Source organism: Cervus elaphus, chromosome 10 (assembly GCF_910594005.1).
Source record: "Cervus elaphus chromosome 10, mCerEla1.1, whole genome shotgun sequence".
Lineage (NCBI taxonomy): Eukaryota > Metazoa > Chordata > Mammalia > Artiodactyla > Cervidae > Cervus > Cervus elaphus.
In genome coordinates, this window is record NC_057824.1 from 26,298,991 (window position 1) to 26,326,032 (window position 27,042).

At 42.8% G+C, this 27,042-nt stretch overlaps 1 protein-coding gene across 3 annotated transcripts in view; it reads left to right on the forward strand.

The window, feature by feature from the left end:
- SHISA9 (shisa family member 9) overlaps positions 1-27,042 on the forward strand; it is a 515,393-nt gene that overhangs the window by 144,491 nt on the left and 343,860 nt on the right. The gene's annotated exons all lie outside the window — the stretch shown is intronic.

Consider the following 27,042-nt stretch of genomic DNA (forward strand, 5'->3'; position numbering starts at 1 on the left):
AACTCTCGCTTGTCATGGTGGTTACTTGACTAGATGCAAGTGTCAGAATGTATCAAACTGTGCCCTTAACATGGGTGTATTTTATTTTATGTAGATTATACCTCAGTAAGTTTTATTGAAAAATCTGCCTCTCTCTCTGGTTCTGCTTATGTTGATGTGGCTTCGTTTGTGGACAGGCTCTCCCCATGTAGTAGCAAAGCCAGTTCATGGCAATTTATGTTCCTCAGTTCAGCAACCTCAAGGGAAAAAGAGCTTCTTCTTATATAATAGTTATGGGATAAATTGTCATTGGAATCATCAGGATCACATGACCTTTCTTGAACCTATCACTGTTTGGGAATGGTAGTGGAAATCTATGATTGGTCAGGCCTGGGTCATGTAGTTGAGTTGGAGGGTGGGTTCAGCCCTCCAAAACTGGAGTGGAATCCTTTCTCAGAGGAATGCAGGGGTGCTGTTACTAAAAGATGGAGAAATGGATGTAAATGCCGTGGAGGTCTTCTACATAGACCTTTCCTGGATATAACCTTTCTGGCTGGGTACCCATCTCTCTTTCAGATCCTTCATCCTTTAGAATGAGATGGATTCCATCTGTCTCATCACTTTTGTGATTTCTTCGACCAGCATGAAGTCAAAGAAAGGCAAAGGCATTGAAGTCAGACACATGTGGGTTCAAATTTCATCTCAGCTCCTTCTTGAGTCCTTGAAGTTAGGCAATTTAAGCTCTTCAAGAATCAACTTCCTTGTCTCTGAAATGAGGATACCTATAAGACCTGCCCTAAGACAGTGCTGTGAGGATTCAGTGAGATAGTTTGTATTGAGTGTGTGCACAATACTTGGCACACAGTAAGCACCTAATCAGTGTAATCCATTATTACTACTTTTTTTATTGGGATATAGTTGCTTTACGACGTTGGGTTAGTTTTGGCCGCACAGCAAAGTGAATCAGCCACACATATACATATATCCTGTCTTCCTTGGACTTCTTTGCCATTTAAGTCACCATGGGACATGGAGTAGAGTTCCCTGTGCTGTGTGGTAGGCTCTTATTAGTTATCTGTTTTATACATGAAAGTGAAAGTTAGAAAGTTAAGTCGCTCCATCGTGTCCGACTCTTTGCGACCCCGTGGACTGTAGCCCACTGGGCTTCTCCATCCATGGGATTCTCCAGGCAAGAATACTGGAGTGGGTTGCCATTTCCTTCTCCAGGGGATCTTCCCAACCCAGGGGTTGAACCCAGGTCTCCTGCATTGCAGGCAGGAGACCTGCAATTTAACCTCTGAGCCAATCTGCATTTGCCAATCCAAGTCTCCCAATTCATCCCACCCTCCTTCCTCGCGTGGTATCCATACGTTTGTTTGCTACATCTGTGCCTTTATTTCTGCTCTGCAAATAAGTTCATCTATGTATTATTACCATTTTTAATATTGTAAGTGACTTTAAAAAAACTAGGTACTTACCTGTAACCAAGTGTAGCAGGTGAATGGATGCCTACACTTATGTCCTTGGCACTTTCACACCCGTATCTGGTGATGGCATTCCACTACAGGAACCTTCCACTCACTCTGTAGGAGGGCTTTCTTTGGCATGCTCTCCTGCATGTGAGGTGGCCTAGAAGTGCTGGAGAGTTGATACCTCTAGATGTAGCTCTCAGCCAGCAATGGATACCCCAGTTTTCTCATCTCTTGGCTGAAGTAACCCTAAGTCATATTCTACAGCATCTCCCAGGAGTTCCCCCTCCTCCACCCTTAATGTGGGGATTGAGCATCAGTTGCCCCCTGCCATTTAAGACTGGATTGTCTTATGTCCCTTCTCTGTCTAACTTCCCTCCTCCTTCCTACCTACTATGTAAACTATTTGCATTCAGACTTTATTTGAGACCCTCCTTCTGAAGCCAATCCAAGATCCATATCCCATGAGTGAGTTGAAGCATCACAATTCTACTCTTGGCTAGAATCACCCAACGTTGTGTAGTGTCATAGTCTGGGCTAGTTATCTTCTGCCGGCCAAGGGTATTGATTGGCAGCTCTTTAAGGCTTTGATGAATAAAATATGGTAGAACAGAATTGTTTCTTAATAAATGCCATTTGCTGGGTAGGCAAACCCTATAAAAGCACTTATAGGAGAAGAATGCAATGGGGGAGATGAATCCTGAAAGGCCCTTTCACAACAAAAGAGAGGGGAGTTTTCTGTAAACAATGGTTGAGTGATTGATTGGCCTGGCTTGTCGTGTGGGGCTATCACTCTGTCAGAATAATGGGCTGTGGGTTTGTGTGCAGCCAAGTGACTTTGCGAAACCGCAAGGCTTAGGAAGCTGAGCACATACCTCCTGGCCGTTTCTGTAGCTCTGCTCTGTTGATGGAGGGGCTAGTTTGAGTAAACAGTGGTTTAAGCAGGCGCTACTGGGCACCATGGTTACAATGAGTCTTATTCCAGGCATACTGTAAATGACTTTGTTAGGCATCCACAGCCCTGGATTTTAATCACTCTCCTACTACCACCTTCCTATGTGACCTTGGTGAGTCCCCTGATCTCTCTGGCCTGCAGTTTGTGAAGTGAAAGTCACTCAGTCATGTCTGACTCTTTGCAAGCCCATGGTCCGTAGCCTCCCAGGCTCCTTTGTCCATGGAATTCTCCAGGCAAGAATACTAGAGTGGGTAGCTGTTCCCTTCTCCAGGGGATCTTCTTAACCCAGGGATTGAACCCAGGGCTCCCACATTGCAGGCGGATTCTTTACCATCTGAGCCACCAGGGAACCCCCCTCTGGTGTCAAATGCAGTGGTCTGGGTGAAGAAGCCTCGTGTCTTCAGGTATCGTGAACTGTGTGAGGCTATTGCCTTGTCAGCAGCATATGCAGGCCGTGCACCTTCTCCGTGGGGTGGGTGGGTAATAAATGGGCACGGCCCCATTTTACAGATGGAGTAATCAAGGTGGAGCGAGATACATGATGCAGTCACTACCTCCTGTGCCAGATTTTTAACATTTCAGTGCAGAATCTTATGTAATTCCTGGAACCTGAGGAGAAGACAGCCAAGGGTAAGGCAACTTAGACACGTAACCTAGGAAACACTGGTGCTGCGATGGAGCCTGCCAGTGTGGAGAGCGCGTGAGCACTACAGTCTGGTGGACACAGCTTTGAATCTAAGTTTGGCCACTCACTGGCTCCCTGAACCTCAAGGTCTTTTCTTTTAAAAGGAGAGGACTAATATCTATGGCATAAGATTAAGGTTAGGATCATATGAGATGGTTAATTCTGCTCTAACACTTGTCCCAGAAACATGAATTTGTTCCAATGAGATTGATACATTAGGAAGCAGTTTGAACATAATGTGAATTTCGTGTTTGCTTATGTACAATTTCATCAGTGAGAAATAACAGGTGAATGAAGGCAGTTGCACTCAGCTGAAATGAGCCATGTAAGAATACATGGGATGCAATGTACACACACCTCAAGCATCTACCCAATACCTAAATTATGAGCCACACCCATCCTCATCTGGTGTTAAAACTTCCTGTCTGACTTCAGATAGCTGATATCAGTTCTGTCACCTCATAGCTCATCAGCTGGTTTCCCCAATCCCTACCTTCACAAACCAGTGTTAATCACTCAGTCATGTCGACTCTTTTGTGACCCCCTGGACTATAGCCTACCAGACTCCTCTGTCTATGGAATTCTCCAGGCAAGAATACTGGAGAGGGTTGCCATTCCCTTCTCCAAGGGATCTTCCTAACCCAGGGATCAAACATGGGTCTCCTGCATTGCAGGCAGATTCTTTACTGACGGATCCACCAGAGAAGCCCTTCATAAGCCAATTTCAGGTCTTTTCCAGGGTAGAGGATCATATCTGTTGTAGCACATATGTATTTAAAAATGATTTAACGTGTGTAAAGCAGTGCTTCCATTATTATCAGTTTGCTGTATTCTTTAATGTGTCACTGGTGAGGTTTTTGAGTGTTGTACTCCACCCTCACTTCCCCATGAACTTTGTAGTTTTTATTGTACAGCTTTCCATAGTGCAGTGAATTTTAGGAATGCATATGATATGCATTCTGTTATATGATAGCAGAACTGTCTGTATAATGAGGTAAAGTGCCTGGCATAGTGCGCAGTACAGAGTCAACATTAGTGTAGCCTCATCCCCTCACTTTAAATCCTCATACGATGAAAAGTAGAAAGAGCTGAATTGTGACTCTTGATTGCTTAGAGAAATGACTTGGGCTTCATAGGTAGAAAAGAACAAGTGATTTATTAGAATAGCTATCTCAGGGAGAGGAATGTAACTTGGCTTCACTGAAGTCATGGCTATGACCTTTAGTTGTAAGAAACAGTAAGCCCAGCTCACACTTGTGAAGACAAAAAAAGGTTTATTGGCTTGTAACTGAGAGGTTCCCTGAAGATCTGGTTCAGTCACAGCTGGATCAAGGAACTAAACCCTTGCTATGTCACTGGGACTTAGTTTCTGTCTCTCAGCCCTGCCTTCTGCCGGCTCTGTTTTCGAGCAGGCTTTAATCCTGGTGATGGCAAGATGGTGGCCAGTGATTCTTGGCTCACATCCATACATTCCAAGTTTAGTGGAAAAGATAGGGTGCTTCTTTCTTCTAGTCTCATCTACTTAAATCCTGGGATTTATTTGGCTCTAATTGGATCATGTTCCTGAAATTATAATTGTGATCAGAGTGATGCGATTCTCTTATTGCTGGGTTTGGGTGTCATACATTCCCCTGGAGTTTAGGGTATTGTCAGATCTTATGCAAATGAACCTGGAGAGAGAATTGGAAAGAGTGCTTCTTCACAGGAACCTCAACGTATTAGTACCCGAATAAGGAAGAATGAATACTGGCAAAATCAACAAGATTCCACTATAAGAAATTACCCAAATCAGAGGTTTGGAGGCCATTTAGATTTTCTTAACTGCTCTATGCTTCACTGTTTTGTTTTCCTGAAATTTTTCTTTCTCTGCTTTTCTGATCCACACAATCTTCACAATGGGCAGAATCTGCCAGCCCCACGCTGTCCAAAGTCTTAAACAGCTAGTCACTGGAAGGACTGAATATCTCAATTCAAAATTCTAAAGCAAGGACTCTGACCCAGCTTGAATCAGGGGCTCTCTTTCATGTAAGCGACCTGATTCAAGCATGGGGGTGCTGCTGTTTTGTTGTGTAAATAGACTTTTAGGAGCCCACCTGTATGTCTCTAGATGGGGAGACTGGAAGAATGGTCCTTGTGAGTTGGTCAGACTACCTAAGTAGGTGTCCATAATGAGGCAGGTCATTTCAAATTGCTCTAGTATACCTCCACTACTTCCAGGATTCAAGTCCAAGATGGCTTAGCTCATGATTGATAAGGTGATGGAGAGTTGACAAATATCTCTATCTGAGGCCAGAGTTTTCACTCCCTCAAGCAGAGAGGTAGTCTGCTTGGCTCCTTGGAGTCCGGCTCATTTAGCAGGATAGAGGGTAACACAGAGGAATAAAGCTGTAGGTGTGTGTGTCGGGGGAGGGAGGTTGTAGAGGCAGTGAGTACCATTAACATCTCCTTACAAATGACCTTACTTCTCAGCTTCTCTTTCACTTCTTGGTCCTGCTAGACTTGCTAATGAACAGACACTGATTCACATCTTACAGAAGTCAGGTCATTGGGCTGTCCTTTTTTCTGGGAGGAGGGAAACTGGATCATAGATATTCAGCCTGAGGCCAGAATTAGTGAGATTCGAGAGTGGGAAGTAATTTAAATTTATCTTAAGTTTTGTGTGGCAGCTTGGCATGATAGAACCAAGTCTTCAGCCTCTCGGTATGCACACTCTTTTCCACGTGACTTTGCAATTTCTCTCACCAAAGAGGTGGAGATGTTTTCCCACCTCTTGAACATATGATTTGCTTTGACCAATAGAATATGGTCGAAGTGTCTCTGTACCAGTTCAGAGTCCAGGACTGAGACGTCTTTGTGTGTTTCTGCTTGCTCTCCTGTACTTCCACCATTGCCTAGGGACCATGCCTGGATGAACCTGCTGGAGGTCGGGAGGTATGTGAAGCAGAGGCCCCTAGCAATCTCATCTGAGATTATTTTAGATTAGTCAACAATCAACCAACCCCAGACATGTGAGTGAGCTGAGCTGAAATGGGAAGGGAAACCTAGATGATCCTAACCTAAGTCACTGGTCATAGACTTGAGAGCTAAATAAGCACATTTTGAAAACAACTACAGCATTTCAGGGATGACTTTTTTAAATTGAAATATAGTTAATGAACAATATTATATAAGTTGTTGTTGTTCAGTTGCTAAGTCGGGTCTGACTCTTTGCAATCCCATGGACTGCAACACTCCAGGCTTCCCTGTCCTTCACTATCTCCTGGAATTTGCTCAAATTCATGTCCATTGAGTCAGTGATTCTGTCTAACCATCTCATCCTCTATCACCTTCTTCTCTTTTTGCCTGCAATCTTTCCCAGCATCAGGATCTTTTCAAATATTATAAGTTACAGGTATACAGTAAAGTGATTCACATGGGGGATGGTTTTTAAAGCAGCATTGTTGTGGCAATCTATAACTAATATGTTTAAATTAAAAGTTTTAAATTAAAGTTTAAGTTTAAATTAAAAGTTTAAAATAATTAAAAGTTTTGTATCTCGATTATTTACTATGCAACAGACACCATATGTACACTTTCTTCAGTCTTCCCAACACATTTAGGAGGGTTGCATTTTGAAGATAATTGAGATGAGAATTACAGAGGTTAATTGACTTACATGGGGCCAACTGGCTAATAAAGGGTTAGTTAGAGATAACAAGGTAGACACTTTCTACTGTCCCAGTCTACCTACCTCTCTGTGGTGTATCCATATCCAGAATCCTATGGTGGCCATTGTGTTAGTTCAAAGAGCTCAGTAATTTGGAGTAAAGGGGAATATTCTCTTGGACTGTGTCATCCTGAGGTTGGTTATGTCTTCCTTCAAGTGTCAGTTTTAATAACTTTTACTATGAAGATCTTGTGTTTGTTGATAGTATTAAAATCATATTTAAAAGGGAAAAGGTTTGAACAGAGGGCAAAGGTAATTCACAAATAAATATACAAATGATTGACAAGCACATGAAAAGATGACCAGCATCACTAATTATCAGAGAAATGCAAACAAAAACCATAATAAGATAGGTGTCACCCATTAGAATGGCTAAATTAAAAACAGTGACAATATCAAGTGATGGTGAGAGAAGTAGAGTAACTAGAATTCTCATACATTGAGGGTGTAAAATGGTGCAACAAAAAAAGAGGTTGACAGTTTTAAAATAAAGTTAAGTCTACACTTACTGCATGACTCATCAGTGTTACTGCTTGGTATTTATTCAAGATTCATGTAAATGTGTCCATGCAAAGACGTGTATGCAAAGACAAATATTTGTATCAGCTTTATTCAAAATAACTCTAAACTGGGAATAGTCTGAAAGTCCATCTATCGATAAATAAGTAAATTGTATATGGGATGATGCATGAGCAACAAAAATGAATAAATTACAGATATCTGCATTAACATGGATAGATTCTAAAAAATTACATTAAGAGAAAAAAGATAGACATAAATGACTATGTGCTATATGCTTTATATTACTATTAAGTCGAGGATTGACAACTCAAATCTATAGTGACTGAAGGTAAATGAGAATTTTTCTGTGACTGAGATGTGGGAGATTTATTAAGATGGAGCCCAAGGGGACACTTGAAGATGATGGAAATATTCTGTATCTTGGTGGTTAAATTGGCATACACATTTGTCAAAAGCCATCAAAATATACAATTAAGGTGGTTGCATTTAATTGTATGTAAATATAAATGATGAAGATGATTTTAAAAGAGACTTAAAATTTTGTCTTCTGAAAGTCGTAAGATTAAGAATTCCAGGGAGATGGTGGGTGCTGTGGCACAATCAGCTTCCTGGAATTAGGAGGAAAATAGCATCAGTTGCTGGGAAAAAACCAATTCAGAACCATGGACAGCACCCCAGGAGTCAATGTTAAAAATGCAGGTAAAGCAGTTAGCACAGTGCCTGGCAGCAGAGTAAGCCCTCACTAGAAGGCAGCTCAAAAAACCCTTTAATGAATGCCTACTATATGCCAGGTATCATGTAAGACCCTATTTATATGCATTCGTTTTATTCTCACCAGCCACTGTTATTATCCTCACTCTGCAGTAGAGAAATCAAACGTTTTCCTCAGGGCAAAAAAAATTTTTTTTTTTAAGGAAAACAGAGAACAATGAAACACACACACACACACACACACACACACACACACACACGTTAAACTTCAGAGTGGTGGTCTCAGTCCCTGAAACGGGAAAGGGCATTTTACCTCTCGTGTGTAATTGTGTTCTGCTTCCAGGATGTCTGAAGGCAGAATTGTCATCAGGCAGGCAGGTGTACCCGCCAGTGTGTACAGAAACTGCAGGTACATTTCCCCAGGCCTCTGGCAGATTGTTTTTTTACATACGGAATTACTCGTCAGGCAGACTTTTCTCCCCCTTAGTTCTCAGAAGATAGAAACAACAGTGTTACATAACAGGCATCAGCAGTGTTGGTTTTGCAGAGCATCTGACCAAGATTAGAGGGTGGGCAGCAGCAAGGGAGGGTGCGAGTGGTGGAAGTGGTGCCTCAGAGAGCCTGGGGGGCTGAGGTTCTGGGCAGGATGCTGGTGAGAGAATGGGGCGGAGATAAACTCTTCTTGTAGGAGATTGGGCAAAGAATCAAGCTGAGAGCTCAGACCCCTGCTCCTTGCCTGCCCACATCTCCTCCTGGCCACACCACTATCCCCATGGGGCCATCTCCCATATCTTTCCTGAATTCCAGAAGCAGCCTCCTAACTGGTCCTTTCACTCCAGTCTTTCCCTGTCTTGACCCTAGTTCTTTGTAAGCATGTGTATCTGCTTTTTTTCCCCCACTGTGTTCTCTCAAATATGTTAAGCATTCCCCCAAACTGAGCTTTCTCGTGTAGTAAAGTCCTCCATAAGCATCAAGTGTCATTCAAAACCCAGGCTCTGACTACATCACCAGTCTGTTTCTTTGCTCCTGTGCTTCCTCAGTCCTCATCCTAGTGATGAGGGTCCTCAGTGTATCACATGATGCAGTATTTCACCTTCATGGTTCTCTCTACCTGAATGCTCTTTCCTGCCTCAGCTGTCTCTGTAACGCCCAGATATCCTCCAATCAAGAATGCATATGTCAGCCTCTTAGAGTCTTCCTCCTCCTCCTAACACCGTTATTCTTATAGCTGGATCAGAGACCCCTTCTCTGCACTCCTACACTATCTGTATTCCAATCCTCTCTTAAAAGTTCTGCATGGTAATATGTGCGTGCTAAGTCACTTCAGTCATGTCCGACCCTGTGGACCATCGCCTGCCAGGCTCCTCTATCCATGGGATTCTCCAGGCAAGAATACTGGAGGGGGTTGCCATTTCCCACTCCAGGGGACCTGGTAATATACAGATGTATTTAATCATTTGTAATTTACCTTCCATTCTTCATCCCTGTGCCTTCCTTCCGTTTCCTTCAGAGCAACTAAGATGTCACATTGTGGCCCATAAGGTCCCACACAGCGGAGGCTCTGCCCCTACTCCGGTCTCATCTCGTAGTCCTCTCATTCTTGTTCACTCTGTGCCCATGACCCCTGGCTTTTTTTCAGTTCTTCCGATGTGCCCCATACTCCTTCTTGCCACAGGACTTTTGCACATGCTCTTCCATAGAATGTTCTCATCCTTCCCCGTACCTGCCCATCTTATAGTTCATTTCAAGGCACCCTTAGGATTCAGCTCTGTCTTTTTTTTCTGGGACACCCTCTCTGAGCCCCTGTATCACCCTGCACGTTTCTTTAAACATGTGTTCTAATAATGTGACATTATGTATTTCACAGGCAATCATTTGTTCATTCTCTTCCTGATTAGACTATAAGCTCCATGGAATCAGAGACCACCTCTCATGTTTACTTTACCCACCACTGAATTGCTAGTGTCTGGCATAAAGTAGAGAGCCGATAAATATTTATTGAATCACTCAGTGGCTCTCTTTACTCATTCCCTCATTGAATACTAAACAATTCATAATATTCATCCTAACATTACACATTTCAGTTCACAAATGACATACAATGTCTTTCCTGTTTCTCCTTGAACTTTCCAAGATTGACAGGACAGGGTATTACCCCATAATAATTTTCAGGTATTTTAAGACTCAGAGAGGCTAAGTGACTTGCACAGGGTCATAAACTATTTGAGAACTTCTATCTCCAGCTCTTTCCACGCCTCCACCTCCTGCTTCCATCTGTGGAAGAAGACATGCCTGGCCAATGTGTCAATGACATGGGGTTGTTTATTTCTATAACTCTAAGAGGAGATTGTGAGACCAAGGAGGGTGGCCCATTCAGAGCCCTGAGAAAGTGACAGCATAATCCAGGCTCTTATTACATTACCCTTTGGAAGATGAATTGGAGCTGCCAAGCATTTGCCTAAATCAATAAGCAGCGTGGTGTTAACGAGTGCAAGGTTAATTTTTCTTCCCCAGATGAGGAGGAGTTGGCATACAGGGAAGGCACAAACCCCACACACCTGTTCTTTGGCAATGACCGAAAGAATAAAAGCTCCATAAAAAGGAGAAAGATTGGAAAGAACGTGGGGGTTCTGGAGACACAAAGACATGGTTTCAGATCCTGGTCCTCACAGCTCCTGGCTGTGTGACCTGGACCTCAGTTTCTTGACCCGAGAACACGGGGATGAGAAACCATTTCCTCATTATGCGCATTGGTTGCTAGTTTGCTTAATTCCTTTTGCTTTTCAGTCTTGTCAGTTCCACCTCCCTAACATTTCCTGAATCGCTCTGCCTCTTGGCACCATCTTGGTCCAAGTCATCTCCCTGCTGGTGGTCTGCCATCACCTCCTACCCGGTTTCCTGATTCTGCTCTGGCTTCCTTTACTGTCCGTTTGCCACACAGCAGTCAGAATTGTCCTTCAAAACCAAATCAGATCATCAAACCACCCGCACACTCCTCACGGTGCTTGCTCTGATCCCTGCCTCTTTTTCTGGCTCATCTATTTTTGCCTTACTACTCAGTTCCAATCACACTGGCCTCCTTTCTATTCCTCAAACACGTGACTCTTGTAGGGCCTTTGCACTGGTCGTTAACCCTGCTGCCTGCTGTGCTAATCTCTTTCAATGTTTGCATGACTGTCTTGTTGTCATTCCGATTTCAGCTCAAATGCCATTTCTAAGAACGGTCTCCTTTTCTGAAAAGCTTCCTGCCTTTTAGTCTCTTTCTTTTGCATATCTCCATTTAAAATTTTTTCATGGGATTTATCACATTCCAAATAATCTCATTCATTTGCATGTTTTCATGTTTATGGCCTGATTCTCTATTAGGATGCAAACTTCAAGAGAGAAGAACCTGGCCTATTTCCCCGCCCCCCCCCCCCCACCCTGCTCTATCATCAGTGCCTTATGCTGTGTCTGGGGTATAAAACAATAGAATTTTTGAATTAAAAATATTGAAGAGCCACCCAGTAAAGAAAAGCTTCTTTTCCTTCTTCCTATCATGCTAAGGTATGAGAACTCTTAGGTAGATTTTTGGTTCAAGAGAACAATAAACTTAGGATTTTTAAAGACTCATAAACAAACATTGTCTTAAGGTGCTTTGCTGAGCTTTTTTCTTTGGAGCAAGTCTGTTTTCTCTAGAGCAAGACAGACTTTTCTGGCATTGAAGTGGGGAGACAGAATTGGGCCCAGTGATCCCTGACTGCCAGAGGCAAGTAATGGGTTCTGTTGCAGATATAAAGCCCTTCATCCACTCATCTATTCAGCTATCATCCATCCATCCACCCACCCATCTATCCATCCATCCACTCCCCCTTCCATCCGTCCACCCACCCATCTATCCATTCATCCATCCATCCCTTCAGCCATGCATGCATGCATATGTCCATCCAACAAATACTATCTTACTGAGGGCAGATTTTATGCAAGTACTGGGTGAGGTACTTAGGATGCAATTTTGAGCAAATATACGTCTTCTCTTCCCAACAACTCACAGCTGGACGTGCTGTCTTGCACTTTATCAGAGCTGTGTAGGTGTTCACAGGAGCAGTGCAGGGCCCCACAAAGAACTTCCCTTTCCTCACCATTTTCTTCCTGGCTAAATGGAGCCTGCTTATTTGGCCAACCTGTTATCCTGTTGGCCTCTCTCTGTCCCCCTGTCTGGTCTCCCTTTGTGTCTTGCACTCCAGTTCTTCATCATGGCTGGTGCAGATATGAGACCCTGGGCTCTTGGCCGATCCTTGGCTTTCTGCTCCGCCATTATCAGACTTTGAAACCTGCTAGGCTCCTCCCTCATCCAAAGTCATGCCTTGTCCTTCCTTTGGCTGTTCTCTCCCTGCCAGCATCAGGCAGCCCCAGGTATGGCTTCCGTGGTGCGTGCTGTATCCTCACAGCTTGGGCTTACAAACAAGGGGCTCTATGCAGTTCTGTTCTGATTTACTTTGTGTTTTGAAATCCCCGTGTAGAATTTAAGGAAGCCTTGGATCAAGTTTCAAAATCGCCCATCAGATCAGATGAACACAAAACCCAGTTTCTCCTCATTTTGGCAAAATGTCAACACAGTGCCCAGACTAGCAGTTCTCAAATTTCAGAGTACATGACTCTGGCTAAGGAAGCCTGATAAAATACCAATTGCTGGGCTTCACCTCCACAGATTGCAATTCAGTATGTGTTTGCTGGTACTCAGGAATCTGCAATTTGAACAAACTCTCAGGAATTCTGATGTAGGTCCAGGGGTAATATCAAAAATATTTACATGACGTCAGCACTAGCCAATCAGCAAGATATTGGAGCTCTTTCTCAATCTCTCCCCAAATGCCTGGGTTGAGCTTTTGGTTTCTGGATTGGGAGAAGGTCTAGGGGACTTAGAGAGAGGGGTTGTAGTATCTGATAGTCAGGTGGGTGTTTAGGGTTCAAGGGACAGGGGCTATTACCCACAAGTATGGCAGCTTTGCATGGGGCTTCCCCAGTGGCTCCAGTGGCTAAAGAATCTGCCTGCCAATGCAGGAGATTCAGGTACAATCCCTGGGTCAGAAAGATCCTCTGGAGCAGGAAATGGCAACCACTCCAATCTTCTTGCCATGGAGGATCCCATGGACAGAGGAGCCTGGGGGCTACAGTACAAAGGGTTGCAGAGTTGGACACCACTGAGCACGCATGCATGGAAGCATTTCTGTATTTTTGAAAAATATTTTTTATTGTGGTAAAAGTAGCCTAATATAAAATATACAATTTTAACCATATTTAACTGTACACTTCAGTGGCAATAAGTACATTCACATTGTTGTTCAACTCTCACCATCTTCCAGCTCCCGAATTTTTCACCTTGCTAAACTGAAGCTCTGTCCCCACTAAACACTAACTCCCCTTTCTCCCTCTCCACCCGACCCACTCCAGGCCCTGGCAACTACCAGTATTCTTTTTGACTGTATAAATTTGACTATTCTAGGTACCTCATATAAATGGAATTGAACCATATTTGTCTGTTCCTAATTTATATTGGAGGAGGGCTTTCCAGGTGGTGCAGTAGTACAGAATCTACCTGCCAATGCAGGAAATGCAAGAGATAGGGGTTTGACCCCTGGGTCAGGGATTTCCTGGAGTAGGAAATGGCAACCTGCTCCAGTATTCCTGCCTGGAAAATCTCATGAACAGAGGAGCCTGGAGGGCTACAGTCCAGGGGGTCACAGACTGAGTGACTGAGTACACACACAGCATTTATTGGAAACATTTCTGTATTTTAATAACCAGTGTGACTACCAAGCTGTTCCAAAATATGCTGGTTGCACGCTTGTAGAACACAGTTTGAACACTGGCCATAAAGAAAACCCAAAGTTTTGGGCCGGTTCTCACATCTACCTAACCCTGTAATTGTGCTCATATTGACTAGCACCTGGAAGGGGTTCTAACCTGCTGCTTGGGGAAGTTTTAATACCATGCTTGTGATTGCTTTCTGTTCATTGACAGAATCTGTTCCTTTGGGGGCTGGTATTAGGATTAATGAAATGGCACATTTACTTTGACTGTAATTAATGGGAAATACAGTGACAATTTATAGGACAACATATAGCTGAGCCAAACTCCCCAAGCACTGACAGGCTTTGCAAACATCTGCCCAGCCTCTGTGATGAATGCCTTAGTTGTTCTCATCAAAGTCTTCCCAAGACAGGATCATTTGATTTCCACTGAGTTGAATGCTCAATTTTTTGATGAAGGGGATCAAGAGCCACCTGCTTTGGGTAGTTCTCTGGTCCTGTAGTGTCTAGAATGCTTGGGGTCCTGAAACAGGGTTTTGTGTTTCAAAAAAAAAAGGCAGAGGGAAGTGGCTGCTCTGCTTAGAGTAAGTTCCCTGTTTCCCACTGTAGTTACATCATCTTGTTTTATTTCCTTTATATATATTTTCTCATTTTATTTCCTTTATCTCCTTTTTCTTATGATGGTATAATGTGATCTTATTTGCTTACTTACTTGCAGTTTGTCTCTTCCCACTAAAGTTGCATGGGAGCCCTTCTCCTTGTTTACCACAGATGCCTAGAAGCATACCTGGCCACATAGTTGATGCTCAAAGAACATTCATGGAATAACTAACTCAAGGGGTATATTGCTTAGGGTGATACTAACTTCCAGAATATACAAACCCCAGGATCTCAGGGGCTTAATGAAACAGAAACTTCTTTTGTATTCAAATAAAATCTAACTGTTCGTGGACAGCAGCTTGGGATTGGAGGCTGGATGAGAAGCTCTGCTCCTTGCAGCCACTCGAGAACCCAAGAGGATGGAGAAAGTTTCAGCTTCATCGTATGGCTTTCAGTGTTGGCCTGGGCATCATTATCTAGACATTAGGGGGTTGGGGTGATGTAGGCAGAGGGATGGAAGATGCCTTGGGAGGATTTAATGGGTCTGACCTGGAAGTGACTCCATTAGTTGCCTCCATAGTCTGTTGGCCAGAACTTCAGTCACATGGCCACAGGCAAGGGAGCCTGGGAGATGCTGTCTAGCTGTGTTCCCAGGAGGAAGCAGAAATGACCTTGGTACTCCCCACTCCTTATCATGGGGACTTTTGTGGTTGCTCTCACTCCTGTGTTGGACTTTAAGATGTGTCTGTTTTTCTGAGCACCCAAAGTTGACCTCTCCTTTTTAGCAGCAGGAAGTTCAAACTTCTTAGCCTTCCATAGGCTGAACTCACTGTCCCAACAACCTCACATCTCTCCTTGAATGGATGTTGCAAGGTCCAGAGCCATGCAGGTTACACTTTGGGACTTTCTCTCTTCTCTCTGCCAAAAATGCCTTATCAGCTTGTTTTGCTACTTAGTCGCCAAGTTGTGTCTGACTCTTTGCAACTCCTTGGAATGTAGTCCACCAGGCTCCTCTGTCCATGGGATTCTCCAGGCAAGAATACTGGAGTGGGTTGCCACTTCCTTCTCCAGGGGATCTTCCTGACCCAAAAACAGAACCTGGGTCTCCTGCATTGGCAGGTATATTCTTTACCACTGAGCAGTAAGTAAAATAGAAAAATTTTTTTCTTTTTGTATTATGCTCCAGAACTTAGCCTGGCCAAACAAATATGTCTTGCTGGTCCCACGATAGTGGAAAGGGCCCTATTTAAATTTTGCTTGGAAATTGACCCACGGGGATCTTGCAGACTCAAGCTGTGATCTATTTCATGAATTGGAATCTGAAAATCCTGTTGAAGGCAAGGGTCCTAGAGGATGTCTAATTTAATTTCCTGATGTCTGAGGGGCAACAGGTCAAATCCACATGGCACTTGTGTGTATCTGGGTGGCAGGAAGAGCTTGGGTCTAGAAAGACACAGATTGGGATCCCAGCTCTGTTGTTTACTGACTGTCTGACCTTGGGCATGTTACTGAACATCTCTGAACTTTTGTTTTCTCATGCAAAAAATGATGACTTTAACACATTTGTTTACTGAGTGTCTATTATGTGCCGGCACTGATGTAGGTGCTGGGTGTATGAGAATGAATGGAAGGCATGTAGATCTCAGGGACTAGGGGTGTTAGACCAACGACTTTAAGGTCTCTTTCAATGCAAAGAAAAGACTTCAGAGGAAGGGATCTCCAAGGAAGCTATGGGGCTGAGACTGGAAAGTAAGCAAGATACAGCAGGGGAAGGGGTTACTGGAAGATTCCAGGCAGAGGCAACAGTATGTTTATATGAAGGTCTGGAGGTGAATGGGAATCCTTGTTAAGTTGTTGAGAGGATTAAATAAACCCTTGCAATTTCCCACCAGGTGATAAATGACCCACTCATATTTCTCGGGTTGACTCTATGGTAATAGCTTCATGATCACTTCAACCTTTGAAAAATAGAAATCTCTCCATTTTTGGCACATTTCATTTTTTCCACCATAAAGAGTAAAAAAAAAAAAAATTTGAAAGTTTACATCGACATTTACAGTCTCTATTTGAAAAGCCCCCTGAATATTTCACGGGGGACACCAGTTGGGAGTTAAGCACGTGGATTCTGCCTGTTTGAAAAATCTGTGCACTGAGGTTTCTAACGTGTGACCTCATACCAGTTTCTTGTGTCTGTTTCCTTTTTAAAACAAAATAATTAATTTACTTGGCTGTGTCGGGTCTTAGTTGTGGCGCTCAGGCTTAGTTGCTCCTTGGCATGTGGGATCTTAGTTCCCTGACCAGGGATCAAACTCACATCCATCTGCATTGCAAGGCAGATTCTTAACTACTGGACCTCAGGGAAATCTCCTTAGTTTCCTGATCTGTGAGATGGAGATAATAGTAGTCACTACTTCATAGGCTTGTCATAGAGATTCCACATGTTTGTTATCATTAGTGGGAGAAATATAAAGACTTACCAATGTACTTAAGTCAAAATTGTGAGCCAATATGAAAGGAAGTTAATAGAGAACTTGGATTGGGTATTTACTAGGTGATGTGCTAATGGTTTTACATGTATGTTCTCCCTGAATGCTCACTATGAAGGTGGGTTATTAACCCATTTTACAGGTGCAGACAGGTAAGTAGTTTGCCCAGGGATGTGTCAAATGGCAGAGCAAGAATTCGATGCATTCTGCTTCCAGATCCTCTACTGCTCCCTAGCACACCATACTGCCCCTGTTTAAATAATATAGATGGTCCGTGGATATGACATGACTAACGAAAGACTGCTTGCTTACTTATTCACTTGAGAAATATTTATTGAGCTTCTATTGTGTGGTGGGCTCCATTGAAAATAACTGCTGGGGTGACAATGGTTAGCAGTAAATCTCCTGCAGGGCTGCACTCTCCAGATGACAAATCAGTAAACAAATACGTGAACTAGCTAATTTTAGACCCAGATTTTAAATCCTGTGAAGAAAATAAAACTGGATAATGGGATGGAGAGTGACTGGGAACTTTTGTGTGGCTGCCCCGCTGCGAGAGGGCACGTGGCCTCGTGCCTGGAAAGGAAGGGTCTGGCCGTTTCCCCAGCTGCGGCTTGTCTTCCCTGATAAGCCAGCCCACGTCACAGTTATGAATTCAATCCAAATTTCAAGACGGTCAGGCCTATTAAGTCAGACCTTCCAACGAGTGTGCAGAGAACAGATTTATTCTCTGTCAATGTTTGTTTAAATTCGTAACTCTCTCACAGTGGAATTGAGGAGGCAAGCTCCAAATAACCATCAAAACCCATTAATTTTCTCCAAGTGCAATAGCATATTAATCAGACATCAGCAAGAAGCTGTGGTCTGAAGGTGATGCTGCCGTGAGACAGATATTGGCTCTCTTCCCCTCCTTTCCTAGGAAAAGGCGAGTTTTCCTCTGTGGCTGTGTGTTTTACAAAGCCTCGCTCTATACTAGATGAATATACAGTGTATTTGAGCAAGAAGCGATCTTTTTGAGGGAGGCTGTAGTTCCTGACTCTCAATTCAGATCCTATTGGGCTGACAAAGGATTTAAAAGTTTTTTTTTTTTTTTTTTATTGAAACGTAATTGATTTACAATGTTGTGTTGGTTTCATGTATACCACAAGGTGATTCAGTTATATAAATATATATATCTATATGTATGCATGTGTGCTAAGTCACTTCAGTCATATCCGACTCTTTGCAACCCAATGGACTGTAGCCCACCAGGCTCCTCTGTCCATGGGACTCTCCAGGCAAGAATACTGGAGTGGATTACATGCCCTCCTCCAGGGGATCTTCCTGACCCAGGGATTGAACTGGTGTCTCTTATGTCTCCTGCATTGACAGACAGGTTCTTTACTGCTAGGGCCACCTGGGAGGCCACATATATGTATGTGTGTGTGTATATATATGTGTATGTGTGTGTGTGTGTGTGTGTGTGTGTATGTGTGTGTGTGTGTGCATTCTTTTTTACACTCTTTTCCGTTATAGGTTATTAACAAGATTTTGAGTATAGTTCCCTGTGCTACACAGTAGATCCTTGTTGGTTTGAGAAAGGATTTTCGAACTGCTTTTAAATGTGGAAGGAATTCAGGTTATGAGATCCAGACTCCCAGAGTATAGAGTTTCTGGACGGTTTGGGGGCTGGGTGACAGAGAGCATTTCTTAGGCCTGCTCTGGGAAGGGGGAGACAGGATGGATTTTTGCTATGATGTCATATCATCAATCCAGTTTCCTCATCTAGAAAAGCACCCAGAAAATGTGTGAATAACCCATAACCAGATAGCTAGTTATTAAGAGAACCCAATATTCCCTACAAAGCAACCAGGGCACACTTCATAAAAGGGAATTTCATGAGCCTCCTCCTGCCTAAAGTGCTCTGTGGCTCCCCATTGCTCTCACAAGGAAAGTTAAGCTCCTTACCATAGCCAGATGGTTGGATGGCATCATCAACTCAATGGACATGGGTTTGGGCAAGCTCTGGGAGATGGTGACGGACAGGGAAGCCTGGCGTGCTGCAGTCCATGGGGCTGCAAGGAGTTGGACACACCTGAGCGACTGAATAACGGCACTACCATGGCCTACAGATGATGGCCCGTATGATCTAACTCTGGTCTGTTTTTAACTTCTTTTCCCTTTCCTCTTCCCTCACGCTTTTAAATCCAGCCATCATGAACTTCTTTCAGTTCCCTAGACGTTTCAGTCTTTCTTCTACGTGCATGTCTTTGATAGCATCATTTCCTCTGTCTAAAATATGCACCTCTGCTTGGCTAATTCCCTCTCCTCCTTCATGCTTCAGTTACAACATCATTTCTCCCAATTGTGTCCCTGGAACCTCTAGGGTAGATGAGCCTTTCCTGTTCTGGGTTTCCATTATACTCTGTACTCTCTTGCATACTACGGTGTCCCCCTGCCCCCCCCCCCCCAAAAAAAACACAGGCAAACAGTATGAATGTTGAACATGTTGGCAAGTGGACGAGAAAATTTTCAATACTGGCCATGAGAAAAAAACTGACCAGCCTTCTTTTTTTTTTTTTCTTGTCCCCTTTGTTTTAAAACTATGTTTGTTGGTTTGTTTTTAAAAGCAATATGTAAGTCAGACCTCACTAAAATTCATTTTTGTTTTGATATCATTATGTCATAAGCACCAATATGTTATTCTGACAAGTGTCACTTCCACAAAATTTGTATGTAGATGTCATGCACATTATCTTTGCTTCTTTCATTACACTAGTGTCAACTTTAGGGGAAAGTTTCATCATAAACAAGTGGTGGACACAAAGTAGAAATGGAACTAAGGGATAAATTAGAAGGATCCTTTGAGATTGCAGGGGAACCTGCAATTTGAAACTAAATTCTACTATAGTTCTCTCTCCAGTGGGTCTGGCTGGGTATTTTCCCAAAAGATAAACTAAGGAGGGCTACACATTTAATCCGTAAGAATCCCCTCAACTCTCTACTCTTTATTCTTGCCCTGATTGAATTCCTCTGAGACCAGTGTTAAAAGACTTACTCTGGCCATTTCCTCAGAGCCTTCTTCTATCCTTATCTGCCCCTTTGTCCATCATGGGAAGAAAGGAGCAAGCTCATTCCCTGCCATGGGCCAGCAAGCTTCCTTCCCTCCATCAATCAGACCATCAGCTCATGGTACCTCATCTATCATGGGGAAAGTCAGGAAGACATCCTGGAGCCTGGGGGACCGTATCCAGTCCCAGTTGGTGGCACATGGGCAGTTGTTATTTTCAAGAAGCTTTCTTAGGCAACAGAGAGAAGTTTAGAGTCAGTTTCCTTGCCCAGGGCATAGGGATTAGCTTTGTGATAGTGGCTTTCTGGAGGGTGCTGGAATGTTTACTGCATAATGATTCTGCCCTTTGAGAAAAAGGATAAATGCAGAGGATCCCCAACAGGGCCATCTAAAAAAAGTGACAAGAAATAAACATTAAGTACCTCCTGAGTGAGAGAATCTGTGCTAGATTCTATATCCACTATATTTCACTTGAGGCTCACACAGCCCTATGGGTTGATTACTAATAATATTTAATAATAAAATCGCTAAAGTGCATTGAGAAATTGTGATGTCTCAGACCTTATGATGAGTATTTAAAATGCATCACCTCATTGGATCAGGAGAAGGAAATGGCAACCCACTCCAGTATTCTTGCCTGGAAAATTCTATGGACAGGGGAGCCTTGCAGGCTACAGTCCATGTGGTCACAAAGATTCGGATATGAGTGAGCGTGCACACACACCTTGTTGGATCATCACTTCCTCCATGGAAGGTGGAAGTTATTAATGTTCCTTTATGTAGAGGGACCCTGTAACTCAGAGAAACTGAGAAACCTGCCTGGGCTCACACGTTCTGCAAGGGGATTCCAATTTTGCCCAGCAGATGTCAAGATTCATATTATTTTTTAGTGGTTAGCTGAACTTATCACTGAACATTGTGAGGCTTTCTGAAAGACATCATCCCAGGCACCATCTCTCACATCAGGAATTCCTTGGGAAGGATTCTAAAGGCTCAGCTTTGAGGTAGCATGTCTCTACCATCTGCATGCAAAATCACTCCTTTTTTATTTGTTTTCCCCACACAGACGCTGTTGTTTTGATAAATGGCATATCTCAAACAAAGTCGGATGATGAAGTAACAAGCAATTTCTTTGATTTTTTTTCACTTTGCATAACTCAAAATCAGATAGGATCATCAGAACTTCTGATCAGAATGATAAGGAGGGCAAACATTTATGTAACCCAAAGCAGATCCAGGCATGTGTAGAGCGTGCAATTTCGAATGAGCTTTTCAAGCCATTGAAAGTGACTCATGGACTTAAGTGTGTGTGTGTTAGTCACTCAGTTGTGTCTGACTTTTTGTGACCCCATGAACTGTAGCCCACCAGGCTCCTCTGTCCATGGGATTCTCCAGGCAAGAATACTGGAGTCGGTAGCCATTCCTTTCTCCAGGAGATCTTCCTGACCCAGGGATCAAACCCAGGTCTCCTGCATTGCAGGCAGATTCTTTACTGTCTGAACCAACAGGGAAGCCCATGGACTTAAGAGCATCTTTTAAAAAGTGCTTTAGGGTCTAGGAGTCTAGAAAGGAAGCTCTGTTGTAAGATGAACTTTGGACTTTAAGAGAACCCCACAGTGGACAGAGGTCATGAGACTTAATTGGTCTAATATGTGTGGGTTTCACTGAGTAGACAAGTCAGATATGAATTAATTCTTCAATTAAGTACATTCACTCAATGTTTTATTTCTCTTATTATCTATTGATTGATTCTGTCATTCAATTCATTAAACCTTTTAGTCATTCAACAAACATTTCTGGTCTAGTGTGTGAGGTGCTGGAATTTTCATAAGGAAAAGAAACCTTCAAAGAAGTCTACTTTTGGTGCTGGGCTTAGTGGGCACTATTCAGGAATTATTGGCAAATCCAAAGCTTTGAGCAGCTATTCTAATTTCTGATTAGGAGTGTGTGTGTGTGTGTGTGTGTGTGTGTGTGTGTGTGTGTGTGTATTGAGTTTGCCGGCTTACTTGGTATTTTGCCAGGTACAAGTCTAAGAGTGATTAAAGTGTTTCATGGCATAGGGGAAGCAAACAACATTGATGAATGGTCCCAGCCTGCTTTGTTTGGAAGTTAGCATCCCTGGACCCTGGAATGGCCCTGGTCCTTAAAAACTGTGCCATTTCTGGGGAGTTGAAGAACGTTTTTGGTCTTACTTTTCCTAGCTATAGAATAGGCAGGTTGACCAGATGACCTGAGATTCCGCATGCAGCTAGTTCACAGTAGGTAATCACTTCCTCTGCTTCTCTTATTCCAGGTTTGAAAAGAGGATTCATCGAGAAATGACCCAATTTGGCTTTGCTCTTTACACTCTGGGGAGGGAAATGTGTCCTGTCTGTTGTTTTCCCCACCGGATCGTGTTGGTAGTGATGAGGGAGCAGTGAAACATGCTGCATGTGTTGTAACTAAAACAAGAACAGCCCTTGACAGCATGAATTTCTTCTCTATCCAGAGCTGAAATCTTCCCTGTCAAGAGGGGAAAATTAGACAAAAGAAAAATTCTGAAAGGATAATGAGTCCTCTTTTCTTCCTGCTGCTTTCCTCTTGGGGCAGCCAGACAAAATGTCCTAGCTTCACACATCCTACCCCCAACTCGGTTTCCGCTGCCAGGTGATTCTCACATTGAGAAATGCTCAAATAGGAGAGGTGATGGCGTGGGGGGTCAGATCTGCCCTCTCTGTGGCTGGCTACAGCATCTGTATCCCCACTCATCATTTTTTCCTTTGATATTTATTTTCTCATTTGTCCCTACATGTCTCTGCAGGGATAGGGGTTCACCTCGTCTTCTCAAAAGGAGAAATAAGTTCTAGGAAATTGATCCCAAGGAAATCAGCTTGGAGCTGTCAAGCTAAATGTCCAAGAAAGGGGATGCTAGATAAAACAAAATATTAGTACACCGTATCATGATCATGTAGAATAATTGTTGACACAAAAAGGTATCGTGATGTAGTGGCAAGTTTTCAAAAAGGATGACTACAAAATTCTATGACTAATATGATCCTACTTGTGAAATGGATACAAATATGGTTATAGATACGTTTATAGATAACAAAATGTTAAATTTAATCTTTGGGTGGAGAAATTATAGATACATTTTTTTAAAAAACAACTTAAAATTTTAATTTTTTCTTATAATTGAAGATACAGTGGTAAAATGCATATACAGTTCAGTTTAGTTCAGTTGCTCAGTCGTGTCTGACTCTTTGTGACCCCATGGACTGCAGCACACCAGGCCTCCCTGTCCATCACCAACTCCCAGAGCTTGCCAAAACTCATGTCCATTGAGTTAGTGATGCCATCTAACCACATCATCCTCTGTCCCCTTCTCCTCCTGGCTTCAATCTTTCCCAGCATCAGGGTCTTTTCCAATGAGTCAGTTCTTCCCATCAGGTGGCCAAAGTATTGGGGCTTCAGCTTCAGCATCAGTCCTTCCAATGAATATTCAGGACTGATTTCCTTTAGGATTGACTGCTTGGATCTCCTTGAGGGACTCTCCAAAGGACTCTCAAGAGTCTTCTCCAACACCACAGTTCAAAAGCATCATTTCTTCAGTACTCAGCTTTCTTTATAGTCCAACTCTCACATCCATACATGGCTACTGGAAAAACCATAGCTTTAACTAGATGGACCTTTGTTGGCAAAGTAATGTCTCTGCTTTTTAATATGCTATCTATGTTGGTCATAACTTTTCTTCCAAGGAGTAAGTGTCTTTTAACTTCATGGCTGCAGTCACCATCTTCAGTGATTTTGGAGTCCAAGAAAATAAAGTCTGTCACTGTTTTCATTGTTTCCCCATCTATTTGCGATGGAGTGATGGGGCTGGATGCCATGATCTTAGTTTTTTGAATGTTGAGTTTTCAGCCAGCTTTTTCACTCTCCTCTTTCACTTTCATCAAGAGGCTCTTTAGTTCCTCTTCACTTTCTGCCATAAGGGTGGTGTCATCTGCATATCTGAGGTTATTGATATTTCTCCTGGCAATCTTGATTCCAGCTTGTGCTTCATCCAGCCTGGCATTTCTCATGATGTACTCTGCATACAAGTTAAATAAGCAGGGTGATAATATACAGCCTTGTCGTACTCCTTTCCCAATTTGGAACCAGTGTGTTGTTCCATGTCCAGTTCTAACTGTTGCTTCTTGACCTGCATACAGGTTTTTCAGGAGACAGGTAAGGTGGTCTGGTATCCCCATCTCTGGAAGAACTTTCCAGTTTGTTGTGATCCACACAAAGGCTTTGGTGTAGTCAATAAAGCAGAAGTAGATGTTTTTCTGGAACTCTCTTGATGATCCAATGGATGTTGGCATCTGGAAGTTCACAGTAACACATACTGTTGAAGCCTGATTTGGAGAATTTAGTTTGTTTGTTTTTGTAATTTTTAATTAATTGATTTATTATAATTTAGAGACTAATTACTTTACAATATTGAGGTGGCTTTTGCCATACATTAACATGAATCAGCCACAGGGGTACATGTGTCCCCCCATCCTGAACCCCCTCCACTGAACAGTTTATAATTTTCTATAGTAAGTGCCCATTACATTTATAATAAAAATACAGTAAATATTATCATAGATTCTAAATGGGGAAACGAGAGCATGGGGCATCATCAGTCTTTCTTTAGTCCCTTAACAAATTAGTAACTGATTAGAGTTCAGTCTGCTTCCATGCTCAAGTTCTTTTCTTGTGACATTCTGTCTCCTAAAGCTTCATCAAAGATTCAGCAGGAAAATCCCAAGTATTTGCCATGTTTGGCTCATGAGTAAATCCCTATGTGTAGATGCAGTATAATTTAGTATACTCTGGAGTTCTGCTTTGCCACTACTAGCTGATAACTTGGGTATCAGTCTTTTCGTCTGAAAAATGGGGTTAATAATGATTTCTGTCTCAGAGGGTGTTTGTGAGGATTCAATGAGATGATGCTTCTAAACAATGCTTAGCACAGAATATGGATTGAATACTCTGTATTAGCTGCTTCTGGATGCCCAACACTCTCCAGTTGTTCTTACTACCTTCCTTCCTATCTGCCGTGATTTTCTTTCTCCTCTCCCCTCTCCCCTCCCTCCGCCTCCTTCTCCTCCTCTTGTACCTCTGCCTTCCCCTCCCCCTTGCCTCCCTCTTCTCCTTAAAACAACATGGTTTACACAGCATGGTTTAAACAAACAAATGAGCAAATAAAAGTGAATCTTTGAAGCTATTCCACATCTCCAGAGGGAGGACCACTTTACAATACGGCCCAATTTGTCCTCAATCATGGCCCCATAAAGTTTTCATATTTTTAAAGCACTTTTTGACTTTTAACACTTCTCATTGCAAGCCTTAAGTCTTGGAGGAAGGATCAATCAAACCTCAATTACTCACAGATGCTAGAAACCCTCTGTCATTAAAAATAAGAGTAAGAATAAGCCAAGAAAAGGAAAGAAGAAACAAGGAATATTGTATAAAACTCCAAATTAGAAACCAGTCACCTAAGGGCTTGATGCCTTTGGTGATGATTTAGAGATTTTTTTCTTCCTTTCTAAGGATGCTTCTGGGCTGTGGAAATGAAATCATTTTTCTGTAATAACTCTTGGTGAATGTGTCACCCCAAATGTTTGGCTCTAAGGATGATTAAAGATTATGTGTGAGGGAGGGAAGAAATAAGGCCAAGGAGACCTTTTGTTGGGCTTTGTCTTCTGAGAGCTCTGCAAACAGTCATTATTAGGAGACATTCCTCCTTTGCTCCATCCTGGTTGTTGAGAAATGAGTCAAACACATCTCTTAAGTACCTGAGGCTGCCAATTGCACTGAAATAATCATCTTGCCACACAATCTATGGCAAAAATACAACTGGCTGACAGACACTGTCTACAGACCCTATTCAGATGAGTCCACCCAACCAAGAAATCCATATGGCTCCAAACTGCAGGAGAGTCACTTCTGTTTTCCTGAATTAAGCTAAACCATACATATTTTTAACCATAAGTTTTTCTTTCCCAGTGGAAGCCAAACTTCAAACACACTAATGGAAAAATAGATTTTTAAAAAAGATGCCACATGAGCTGAGCCCTGTGCTAAGAAGTAGGTATTTGGTCTTCCTTGCAATTGTCTGTGGGTGGTGGTATTGTTCAGTCGTTCAGTTGTGTCTGATTCTTTGTGACCCCAATGGACTACAGCCGCCAGCCTTCCCTGTCCTTCAGTATCTTCTGGAGTTTGCTCAAATTCATGTCCATTGAGTCAGTGATGCCATCCAACCATCTCATCCTCCATTGCCCCCTTCTCCTCCTGCCCTCAATCTTGCCCAGCATCAGGGTCTTTTCCAATGAGTCGGCTCTTTGCATCAGGTGACCAAAGTATTGGAGCTTCAGCATCAGTCCTTCCAGTGAATATTCAGGGTTGGTTTCCTTTAGGACTGACTGGTTTGATCTCTGTGCTGTCCAAGGGACTCTCAAGAGTCTTCTCCAGCACCACTGTTTGAAAGCATCAATCCTTTGGTGCTCAGTCTTCTTTATGATCCAACTCTCACATCTGTACTTGACTACTGGAAAAACCATAGCATTGACTAGACGGACCTTGGCAGCAAATGATGTCTCTGCTTTTTAATATGCTGTCTAGGTCTGTCATGGATGATTATTTCCCCTTAAGATTAGAAGAACTGAGGCTCAGAAGATTTCAATGAGTTGCTCAAGTTGATACAGCTGTTAGGAATCAAGAAATCCTTTAAGATTCCCTTCTCCTCCTTGCATCCCACCCTTCATCAGTCAAGGGCTGCCGTCTCACCTCCACAATAATGTTTCCAGCCAATCACTTCTTTTCATCTTCTCTGTTCCTACCCTGGTCCAAGTCTCCATGACTTGTTGCTTGGGCTACAACCACACTCTCTCTGCTGCCATTCTAGTCCCCCACAATCCATGCTCACTATAGCGGTCCAGGTATTCCTTTCAAAAGGGGAAATTGTGCTGTTCATCTGAAACTACCACAACGATGTTAATTGACTACACTGCAATACGAAATAAAAAAGTTTAAAGTTTGGAAAAAAGACAAATTAGTTTTTGCTACCATAAAAAAATAAAATG